We start from the raw sequence: 12,539 nt of genomic DNA, 5'->3' as shown, positions 1-12,539 counted from the left end.
AGTTATGTTTTATGGGCCTTGTTTGTAATACCATTGCAATAGACCTGCTTGCCTTCAAAATGTGTAATGCACTATGCCCTCTAGGGACTAAGTATATGGTTACACTGCATTACTTTCTTCTGTTCTTTTTTCAAGTGGTTATGCTCTCCAGTGGGAGATTGTATGGTTACATGACGATATGTTTTTTCCAAATGCTAGTGCTGTTCTGAGCATTGCTGTCAAAATACTATATTATATTTGCCGCACAAAAACTCGCCCCATATTGATTTGCAGGGCATTACTATTACAAAACACTTTTGCTCATAACTCAGCCTGTTGTGGTCCTAGGACAATGGGACCACCTTCAAAACACTCTGTCTATATCATCACTGAGTCCCAACACTAGGTTAGCGGGGACCCCAAAATAATAACCCCTTGCACCATTCGATGTCTTTTAAGCTTTCTCATGGCTAGAACGTTTGTTTTACAGCTGGGAGAAGTTTTGTTTTAAAGGCCTTGTTTGTAATATCGGATAGGGCTCATATGATAATTGTAAATGTTTTAATAATCTTGCCTTGTTACTATTATGATCATGATTCAGGCCAACGTAACATCCTTATTACATCATGATTGTCTGAACACTCTTGATTTGTTAGAGCGACCCTTCTAGTTTATTTCTCCACTGTGGCTGTCCTGTGTCTTTTTGGGGGGGGGGGGGGGGGGGTGGTGGGACTTTGTTAACCAGCCAGCAACTATGGTGGTGGGATGGTGAAAGTGGTATTCTATTGAAATTAGCATGTCAGATTTAAATTAGGATGTTAACAATGGTAACATTTTCATTTTTTACTGCAGACAGAGGAAGAAGGTAAATGGATGTCCTTTCGTTATATAAGGGCCACTGGAATTATATGGCAGGAAAAGATGAAATGTTGAGGCAGGGTGACCAATTTATGTGGCAAGAAATGTCCAGTTATGAATCTACATTGCCATCAGCTCGAACTCAGGCAAATGTGAGACCTATTACATTGCAAATGCTTGTTTCAACAGGCAGCTAGAATCCTGCTGTTGTGGGATCAGTGAAAGATACCTATTTCGCTAACAGCTGATGTTCCCTGAATGAGTGGGGCATAATGAGGAGTCGGACAACAGGCTGAGCTTAAGAAAGTGGATCAGCAATGCACTTTTTCACAAAATAAGTTCAGTGACACTAGAAGCATTTTTAGATACTTGTTGTCAGGCCAGTTTGCAATAACTGGCAGTATACAACTGACATGGCAGAGAAGAGCACAAGAGTACACCCATATACCAGACCTCTGATGCTACTGGTTGAGCCACTGAAATTGCTCTATGCTAGATACATACATTCCCCTCAATATGCCTACTGAACCATGAGAGATAAAAGTACACATCCAAATAAAGTTGTATGTGCTATACAAAGGTTATCTATGAATTGCACCACAATGAATTTTAAATATTGTCCTATTCAATGTGTTCTCTTGCAGTCTCCCTACACCCGTTTTACAAAAACCTGCTCAACTGCAAATTTTCTGTTCTCATTTAGAAGATACCACTCATGAATTGCTGCTTATTTTTTGGACTCTTTCTTGCTTGACAAACTAAGGAGAAAGACTCAAAAATAGTGGCTGTCATAAGAGAAAGGCCCACACAGTTATAAAAGAAGCTCGCACAGAAATTGTGAATCATCTTTGGAACCTAATGTTTTTAAAGAAAAACTGAAAATGCTAATACATACAATAATGACTGGACTCTTTGAAATACACTATTCAAAGCTGTGCATTATATTTTTCAATTGAACTTCAGTGCTCTCAGCATCCACACAAAATACTATTCCTGGTGTACAACGTGCTGGGGATCCTCTGCAGTGTGCAAACATTCAATACATAATTAGCAACTGTTGTTGCTCTAGATGCGCAGGCTCCCATGCCTGCACAAAGTTATGTTTTAGGTCAAGCTTACCAGAACGTGCAGCTGTCTGATTGAAGAAGATCTATTTTGAGCTTACCCAGACCTTACAGTGGTCTTATAGCCCGCCCATTTCTTACCATTGGCTGGCTTAAATATTGTCACTCATGTCCTTGCCCACCTTGTTCATTCCTGTGTTTGTACCCTCCTCTGCATCACAGTCTCTTTACCCTCCTCTTGATTTGGCCAATTTGTGTCTTTCCACTATCACTTTAAGGAAGTGGTGCTTGCCATCTTGGATCTGTAAATAAAACAAAAACAAAGAAAATGGCACCTGTATCATTCTGCTGGTGTGCACATGCATTGACATGAATGTGAGTGGCAGCAAAATTACCTGACCAGGCACAAGCTTGCCTTGCTTTATTTTAGCGATGTTGCACAGCATCAGGAAAAAGCAGTTTGCTTCCATCCTCCTACACACCCCACCCACAATACTGTACAGCACTGTGAAAAGCCATTGGCAAAGCCAACAGGTGCCAAAGACGAAACCTACTGACTTTGCCAATGCTTGTTTAATACTCATTTGTCTGCACATGGAAGGCCATTTTGCACACCAAACAATAGCTAAACATAGGGAAGTTAAAGCCATTTGTACGCCATCTCCAAGGCACATTACTGCAAGACACAGGCCTTCATTTTTTATTACAAGTTCAGTGGGACAAAGTTCCACTGCCAAATGCTGGTGGTACTGAATACCATGGCTGACTAGTTCGGATTCCAACTCATGTCTTTTTTCACCATGCTAAACTTATTTTGTCTTGTTTGCATTCTAGCAGGTTCTTTTCCATCCCCGCTTTCTCCATTCACTGTTTTCCTATCTTCCTCTTCCTCATTTTCTCTCAACAAGAAGTCCTGTTTCTAAAAAGGAGTGTGCATGCTAGAGTACTTCACACCTTGTACAAATGGCTACCTGCCAATTCCCGCATCCTTTGTCCTGTTCTGATGAGAAGGCAATGCCGCCAACACCAACACCTGATTGGTCACAAGTCATCTGGATTCTAACTCACTTCCTGAGGATGACGTCTCCCATGTGGGTAGTCGCCATAAAGCTGAGAGACACCTGAATAAAAATACACTTCGATATGACTGGCTCTCCACATATTTTTTGGCCAACCTTGAATCTGAATGACTGTCTGGTCAGAGTCCAGCTGCCACTGTACAGGGTGCACGCTGAGCTCTTTGGCTTGTCCAATGTACACATTTTACTTGTGAAGAGCTCTGTACACCAATGTAGGTGATGACTGGAACCACTGACAGAAGTGCTGACTCTCTCCCCTATAAGAGTAAGCACCATACCCAGGCCTGAAAAAAAAAACTACTGTTGCAACCCGTACTACAGAAGAAAAATGCTTGATATTTTGAGACCTGGCCTCGAACTGATCTTGAGCCCCAAATCCCAGCTGATGTAGCAGTGTATGGTTGCAGCAGCACGACTAGAAATCTTGAAACCATGACCTGCCTCATGCCTCCAAGTGCTGTCGGTGGTGATCACATTCCAGTAACCTAGTCTGGAGACCCAGCCCATGTGCAGTCCAAAAGGCACACGCTCTCCAGTGCTCCAGCAACCCAGCCACTGTACCGAGCACCACAAGTGTTCCCAAGCTGGCCCGATTAAGGTGGCTACTTCTCTGCAACCAGTCCTAAACAAACTCTTCTGAGGTGACACGAGTCACCCCCTGTTGCTCCTAAAGCCAGCTGGACATCTGAACTTAAACTGAGTAAGAACTGAATTCTGGTCATTATATCTGTGCAAGATAGTGAACACGGATTTTGATTAAGCCCACTTATAGCTACATTGTAACTTTGCCACTCGGTTTTGGACTCTGGATGAAGTTAATGATATAGAGCTTTACTCTTTGAAATCAATGACAAAGTACCATAAAGGTACTACGGATACTTCACTAAAATAAATAAAAGTCGTGTCTTAAAATAAAAAAAATAAAAAAAAATGTTACTTCTTGAAAAAAAATATTAGGTTTGAGTGAAAAGTGTTATCTGAATTAAGGGTTATAAACTATGCCACTTTCTAAGGGTAAGCCTTGAGTGTTTGTCTCGTTGTCATCTGAAAATAAAACCTAGAAGAGGAAGCACAATTTAGTAAACGTGCGAGGGTATCTGGTACCCATGTTTCCATAGGCAACAGCAAGAGCCGTCAAATGATTGCTGACCTGCCCTCGAGCCACATAGGACTACAGAAAGTCTGACAAATGACTTCGTTTCATAGTGAACTCTGACTTCTGGTGCCACCAAGAAGTAGTGAAATGCGAAATTCCGTTGTCCATCTGTCAAACTTAAGGATCGTTTGTAAAATTGATGCCTCGTTGTTAAAGTACATCTTTTGACTATCTTTGTAGTATATGTGCCACCTCATACTACACTCATATGCAAGTCCCTCCGCTACGCTGCAGGATGGAAGAAATGAGTTGAGCCACCACACAATGGAGTGGTGCCTTGCCTCTTTCAGTGTACAGTACTTTCTGACTTCCCCAACTATGCACAGACTATCTGCTCCGCACATGAGAGATAACTCTCCTGATTCATGGTAGGGTCCTGACAGAGATAGGCAAGGTTTTGTGAACCATGATGCTTTCAATGGGTAAAACAGCACATAAAACAATTGACAGAATGCGTAATTCTTGTTGCTGGCTTCTGCTATATCATCAGCAAAGGTAAGACTAAACAGTCATGTGACTGTAGGGAATGAGAAGCGGAACAATAACAGACAAGACTCATCTTCAAAGAATAAATTAATTCATTTCACAGGCTAGAAAAACATCCAAACTAGGCAATTCGCCGACAGTCTCATCATGAAACTGTGGCTTTTTCCATCTCATAGAACTAAAGACATTTTCTCCCACCTTGCAAAGTTGAATTGTTGACTCGTTTTACTATGGCTATACTTAGAGGTTACAAAGCTGCCCTGTATGTTAAGATGTCCCGCTCAAGTAGAAGGATGGAGTTTGTGGAATCGGCTCCTTGAACGACAACCTAACTTTTTTCGCTTTTAACATATCACGGTCTCTCTCGAGAATTCAAAGTGGGTTCCTGTTATCTTAAGAGATCGATTCAAGATAGGTTATGTACATGGACAACCTACTCGTGGTAGAGCTGACAGTCACCTAAGGACTGAAGAACACCGTCTTCAGTCCCCATTCTGTCCATTCTTGTGCCGGATAGTATTATATCTTATGATGGGAGTATATGAGATCCTACAACTTCCTCAGATGTTCAGGTCTCTACTGAGTGGCAAACGTTTCTTTACCAATGTAAATCTCATTTGTGGTAGCGTTTATTTACTACTGTGATGGGACTGATATAAGTATATTTATTATACCATAAAAGTGAGTGAGTAATAAAAAAAAAAAGACAACATGAATATGATTCAGGGGGAAACTTATGCGGCATTTGATGCTAGCAGGCAAATGGGTAATTCCTCCTACATTGAGAAGTATATTAAGACGGGATACCACTATGTATGTTTTCCAACGGACCAATGGGAGCCCTCTGAAACGAATGCCATTTTATTATTAAGAAAAAAATGTTTTACAATGAATGTGTGTTTAAAAATGAAAAAAGAATTTCCAGACTTCACTCGCCACACCCAAAAACGTTATGTAAAAAGTTAACTGTCCTGAATGTCCCTTTAATGCTGGAGGGAGTGAACTATTTTGTATCTCACATTGCACAAGAATTATCACAGTTGGCAGCAACAGTAAAACAAATATGTGCCAAGTAAAAGGAGTGTCTCTGTGCCAATAAAGGGGGTGTCTCCCAGTGCTAAGACTGTATTGGCTGAAAACAACCAGAAACATGCATTACTCTGATAAATGTGACTTACCTCGTTCTTTTTTCATTCTATTACCAGCAAAATAACAATGCGGAAATGTTCCAGGCGACGAAGAACAACTGAGGAAGAAGACATCTTACAAACAGGGATACATGTTGGGATCTCTGTCAAAGAAATGCCCCCTTCAGGGAGATTCGGGCTGTAAATAAAAACTATAGTGTGAGAAAAAAATATTTACCTTACACAAGGGTACAACTGAAAATTCTGGGTGGAAAAACCGTTGAGACTTCACTCCTGTGTTTAATTACACTTGAATGTCTCTTATTTTGCACAAGGTTTTCGAGCAGATCACGGTGGTTGACAGTCAAGAGTGAACTTCCAAATACGCAAGCTACTAACATCCCCTTAAAAATACATTTAAGAAGGTCACTGCCAATTTTATTTTTAGTTCGCCATAACACGAGAAGAGTCAGTCTTATACAATGTTTAAGCTTAAAATATATTTTCCTTATCTGTACTGTTGATTTTAAATGAGTGTTGCAAAACTGTGCTTCTCAAAGTTTCAATTAGACGACTACATTTTAATTTTAGACCTAAAACATGTATACTCCCCAATGACCTGCCAAGAGAAAGATCTCAATTTAGAGTTTGATGGCAGGCCTCAAAAGTGATGTCACAGTCTGCACTGAAGGCCAGGTTTAGACCTCACTGGAAATGTGGCTGTTTGCTTCTTTGTCTGCCATGTCCTTATTTTCTCGGAAATGCAACCAAGCAGTACCTAAAAAGGCAAACGTGTTTTTCTTTCTACGTAAGCGTTCACTGTGCAGGTTGGCAGTAGTATGGATTTACCCCACGTATATTTTGCTAAGGCACGGCTAAATTAACCATGGAAAATTCAGCAGACATACGCCACTATTCAGGTGTGCACATCTGCGACGGTACACGCGCAGTGATGCTCACCAGCCCTTGGCCTGGACATAAACATATTTTGTTAAAGAAGTGATACGAGGGCTGCAGTGGCTTAGGCAAAATAATAGGGTCGAGGGGTACAATTATTATTCACCTGTTAATCCCTAATTCTTGTACCGAGCTAACAAGTGTCTCAAGCATGCCTCTCAATGCATGTTCTGGAAACAGCTGCGGTGTCTGCACAACCATAGGCCATGGGCTTCTGGCCTCCAATGGCACGCAGTGCCAACATCTAAATCTGATCCACGTGCCCAGGCTACGCTGCCACTCCAAGAACTGGGCATAAATTAAAAATACAAGCCAGACTTCTCTATGATTTAAAAAGTGCCAATGGAATTCTTTTTTAAGGTTAAAATAAAAAATAAACATTAAATTGAAATCCAAATAATGGAAAACACACCTTTTAAAATAACTATGCACATACAAAATATCACTTGCGTGCTTTCAACTTAAAATGTGCCTGGTCCTTATAAATGAATGCGTAGCCAGACAGAGGAACACGGCCTGTACCGTATATTTGCCTTCTTCCCGCCATGTAGACATTCCCTGTACAAGGCAAGTTTCTCTCCCTCTGACTCACACACGTATTTGGGAAGGAAAGTGGACTAACGGGACAGCAGTGGAACACGGCAAGCTTGAAACAAAGTGGAACTAAACTGGCAATTTACTTTGCTGTAAGCAAGGCCTAAGCAGATCAGACATTGATTGTATGTGTTTCACCCGGAGTTCACCTATTTAACCTGTACTCATGTGCAGCTTATTTTGCTTTCACTCTCTCCTAGGATGCCTCGGGTTCTCCCTTTGTCGCACCCTCCATCAACCCTGGCTGTCTGTTGAGCGGATCAGCAGCTCCCTGGGTCCCCGTGGATTGGACAGTCGCCTTGGTTGGCACGTACAGTGTGCCCGTTAGGGCGTTTGTTTTTCTTTTGGCTGGTGATGCACAGCAGCGGGCTATAAATATATAACATAAACAGTAACTCCAGGAAGAAGCCGCCTTGCGCGCAACAAACCACAGCGCAATGCCAGCTGCCTACCTACAAAGGTGGTGGGCGCAGCCCTGATTCAAAAAAACAAAAGAGGTGCCGAGGCCAGGGGAGTTCTGTGCCCAACTGGTGGTAAACAAGGTCTAACGGAGCTCGGCGTATGCTGTGCACCGAGCGGGGCTCCGTCTGCTGTCCTCGCCGCGGGAAGTCGCGAGGCGGGCAGGGGAGACATTTGTCAGGAAGAATAGAAATAAACATGCAGGTGTGCGGTACGTACCCCGGCGATCCCCACCTTCGGGATGCAGCACACCGCGCGCTGGCCCCTCCTCCCGGTCTGGGAGTCACAGCCTAGTCGTGGAATCCGCGTTCCGCCGAGCCCCGCCTCCCCGGCTCCTCCCGCTGGCTGCTTCATGTCAACAACCCCGGGCTCTATTTACAATCACTTGACTGGACGGGACCCGTGCCAGGATCCGTCGTGAAAATAAGTGCGCAACACAGTAAAAACAACACGCAGGGATTGGCAATTTGAATTAAACTCACAATGTCGCAGATGCAGCTTGGAACAGTGTTGCAGCAAAACAACCAAATGAGCAATTTAGAAAAATACGCACGTGCAAAAATATGCGCTCCACAAATGCCGAGGAGCTGGCGTGGCGGCACTCTACCACCACTTAGAGGGTGACTTTTTTTTAAGAAAATGGGTGTGCGGCGTTGCACACAATGCTGCATTGTTAAACCCGCTCGTGTGTGGGGATTGACGTTTGAGGATGATGGATTCTGGTGCGAAGGCTGCAACGCCCTGCCATAACCCTCGCAAACACACCCACTCCAAGCGAGACACATCCCCCGTATTCTGTAGCCACCACTGCACCGCTCGCGCGCGGGTCCGACTGACACACAGACGGCTTCCGAGACCCACCTGCGTTGTCCCCGCCGCCTCGCGCCATTGTTCTCATCTTGAAATGTTTGGGTGCCGAGCAGGAATGACGCAGCAACACTCGCCACAACGTGACTGTCGCCATTTTTCTGTTTTTATTAAATCTCTTTCCCTCTGCCATGTGATGGGTTTGAAAAAAAAAACTTCCGGGTCTCATGACCAACTGAGAAAAACAAAGCAGGCGAGCCAAAACTGACGAGGAACGGATCTACTTTTTGCATAATCTGTCAATAGCTAAATAAAACGTTCCTTGGTTTTTAGCTCAAACAGAGAAAATAAGCATTCTTTCAGGATAAATATACGTGCCTTTAAATAATGAATTTGTCGTGCGTCATGTGCTGTCAAACCATTAAGGACCCTATGTTTCTTTCTGGGAATGCACTTATTTTTGAGGATGGGAATGTGATCTATGTTAGCATTTCTTTAATGGTCAAGTGAAATGTTTGACAAATGTTTGCCTATTTATAATCAGTAATTTAGGTAAGAAGGTACGCATCTTTGCTATAGGTCCTGAAATTATGTCACATTTTTTAGAGAGATGTCTATGACGTAATTGTCCTTGTTATTTTAACACAGAAATTCTGTTTCTATTTCAAAATGGCCTAGACAGCATTAACACTCATCGTAAAACTCTTTAAAAGTGTGTTGATGTCGTATTTGTTTCTTTAAGTTTCTATTTCACCGGGGAAAACAACAGATTTTAATGAGTTTCCTGACTTTTTGTTTTTACTTGTTGTGGCATGAAAATACCGACCAGTGAAATGCAGCTCTGGTGGCAACCCTAAAGCACGCTATCACGTTTGTGTATTTGTGCAATATTTAGAGGGCCATTTCAAGTTCGTGGCAGTATAGTGCCAAATTGTGCAGCAAGCCAGACAATATTATGCACCAGGAAAAGGAAAATTATTGTCTGAACCTTCGGCGCCAGTTTATCTTGCTATTCATCCATTTTAACGCAAATCGAGGCAATACTTTGTAAAATGCACAGATATATTAAAAAAAAAAAAAACTATATTCAAATTGTAGTTGGCAAATAATGAGTATGCATGCAGGGTTACACTATGACAAAACCCGATTAGATTAATTCTTTACAGCCAGTGTCCGTACTCACATGTTGTGCAGAGCAGCATGGTTTCATCAACAGGCATTCTGTCAGCAATCTTGTCTGTAAAAACCTACTGACCTTCCAATATACTGAGAAACACAGCAAACACAGGGGAACATACCATTGAAACCCAGAAAACACCTGTGCAACCTATTACACCATTTATAGGAACACCTCAGCATGTCGCGTATTACCTGGAAAATGTGTTAAATACAAATCTTGCGTTGATAAATCGAATAATACTAGTTTGTGGTGATTACAAATGGATTCGTCGATACACGTGTGTTCTAGTTTTATGTGGTATGCAGCAAATAGGTTGAATATGGATATATGTGATTTAAATGAAAGTATTGTGACATATTGATTCCTTTTCATGTTTTCCCTACATGGCAATGTTCTCATACTCTATGCTTAGCACTTACACCCCCTCGGCTCCCACTCTTTCCCTTTCATTCTTTAGCACCTTTATTGTGGCTCATTAACAAGGAGTTCTGGCATATTTAGACAGCGACTGGCAAGTATTACTAAGATGACTGATTGTGGTGATTGAAGGGTTGTGATGGTATGTCATGTAGGTGTAGGTAAGAACCTTTGTAGGATTGTTCTACATTTGTGGTACGGATATCATTGGAGAATTAGATTATTCCTACCCAGTTTGCACATTTTCTTGGAATGATGGACAGTTCGTGGCAGACAATCCTTGCTGAATAGTTTTATTACAGCACCCAAACGGCCGCGAGCACCTAGTCTGAAAAGATCTCATATAGCATTACTAAAGACTCCTCCAGAAATTTTGTGACATTGGGCCAGAAGTATCATTCTCATTTGCAAATCAGGGACACACAAATTGCACACTGACTGGTTAGGTAATGGGAATGCAATTTGCTCTGCAACCTATGTACTAATGGGCCGCATTCCATTTGCAGGGGGACACAAAACGATCCACCTAACTATTAATTAGGCAGGTCACAATTTGCCACCTACTACCGTGGCAGACAACATAACCATGCTTGGTTCATTCTCAAGGTGGTATCCTCAAACTAGGATTTTTTATCTCTACTTGTGTTATTTGTTAAAAACCCATTAATTTAGATTGAGTTGTGTTGGATAGGGTTAACTGTAACTTTATTTGCACAAACTGTTCAAAACAGGCTTTGATCCTTCGCCTCAAAATTTAATCCAGACATTTCATACAAATACAAATGTGCTAGTTCATGGGTAGTGCATAGTCTATTAAAACCTCAACTAAAATGCAATTGAAAAATGGCTGTGCTGTTGGCCCCATAGTATAAACATGTGCATATCTTGAATAATAGCAATCTTTTGGTCAATTGTTGTCCTGAAAGATCAGTTGGCAGATTGCCAGTCGTGCAGTATGCTGATACAATGTTGTTGTTAGATAAACCTACCCCAAAAAAGGGGTTGATTCATCAAGGGCTAAACAGGATATTCACTACGATATCCTATAAAAATTTAAACTCAACCCCTGTTTTCATCCTATTTGATGATCAAGTGCCTTATCACGAGGGCATAACTTATAATCATTCTGCACACTAAGAACTCCTTCACAAGTCACATATTCAAGGGAGCTGTGCTGTCAAATAACCATCTATAATTCGTTCACAGTAATTCATGAACCTACATAATAACCTATTAAATTAACGTAACAGTATAATAATGTAATACGGAAATACTTTCAATGTCCGAATAAAGATGAAGTCCTGTTGTACAAAATAGCCACCACTTTTGCAAATCAATACATGTGGAGACTGAAAACATCATATGACCCACATCATTCCTATGCAAGCTCACATTGTACACATTGTATCATAACACTGTGACATCCATGATATTTTCCTGCTGTGCTGTTGGGCAATACAACGCTGTCTCAATTTTATAAATAGACTCACTCATTAGACATAAAAATCCAGCTGTGCAGTTTAAAAAAAATGTGACTTTGACCATGAGCACCGTTTGGTAATTTCACAAGTGCAGAGTTGTAACAGAAACTATCAATGCTGAATGGCACATGCAACAAATGTACAATACTGAAAGCTACTCTCACTGAATATTTTGTGCGACAAGCATCAGCCAGACTTCTAGTGCCTAAGCAACATATACAAACACTCATACTCAGGGGTTCCTCTGGGCCCTACATGCTGAATTCAGCAGCCACTGAACAAGAGAACTTGGCCTGTGTGTAATTTGTTTCCTGCAAACGTAATCTCACATAGATCCCGATCTTTGCGCTACTCTTGGATTACATAATTTCCCGTTTTTCATACGCCTTCAGTAACCGGACAGCTTTCTCTTATACAGGGCTTAGTTTGAGCAAAAATGCCTCGCAGAAAGTATGAAACCAGATGTGTGTTGCATCCACGTGTGTTATGTTTGCGCCCTCGACTCCATAACTTCCAGGAACCGGGAGGACATACATTGGCACTGGTATTTCATAAACATTTTGTATGTGGATGCTGGCATCACATATGTTTAGCTTGTGACTGACGGTACAGTGGCCATTTACCCGATAGAGATACATTATACTTGTGAAAAGATAGTGAAAAGGGGGAATCTCACAATAAAAGTATTGTGAAAGTCATGATTTTCAGTTGTGCATGTGGATGCCCGCCCTTGTGTAGCATGTGCACAGCCCATCTTTCAGACGAGGGGTGCAAGGGCACGTTTACCTGCTCAACACATTTTCCTACACTACTCCCTACAAGCCAGCCCCCTACAGTGCCTATTTCAAACCCATTCACAATCTCTCCCACAATCCCACTTTCCATATCCACCCGC

The 12,539-nt window shown here is 41.9% G+C and overlaps 1 long non-coding RNA gene across 4 annotated transcripts in view; it reads right to left on the bottom strand.

Annotated features, from left to right (window-relative positions):
* The window catches only part of LOC138293338 (uncharacterized), a 155,955-nt gene extending 147,216 nt beyond the window's left edge, over positions 1–8,739 (bottom strand). For 2 of the 4 annotated variants that reach the window (XR_011202968.1, XR_011202971.1), the window contains exons 1-2: positions 7,979–8,036; positions 2,084–2,203 (exon numbers count right to left, since the gene is read on the bottom strand). This is a non-coding gene — a long non-coding RNA (uncharacterized lncRNA). Of the gene's footprint in view, positions 1–2,083; positions 2,204–5,800; positions 5,949–7,978; positions 8,037–8,620 lie in introns of those variants that run through there. The other 2 variants (XR_011202969.1, XR_011202970.1) reach the window with 2 other exon arrangements.
* Between the last annotated feature and the right edge of the window lie 3,800 nt (positions 8,740–12,539).

This window comes from Pleurodeles waltl, chromosome 4_2 (genome assembly GCF_031143425.1).
Source record: "Pleurodeles waltl isolate 20211129_DDA chromosome 4_2, aPleWal1.hap1.20221129, whole genome shotgun sequence".
NCBI lineage: Eukaryota > Metazoa > Chordata > Amphibia > Caudata > Salamandridae > Pleurodeles > Pleurodeles waltl.
Note: the sequence above shows the minus strand (reverse complement) of the source record. Positions and strands in the feature narration are given on the sequence as shown.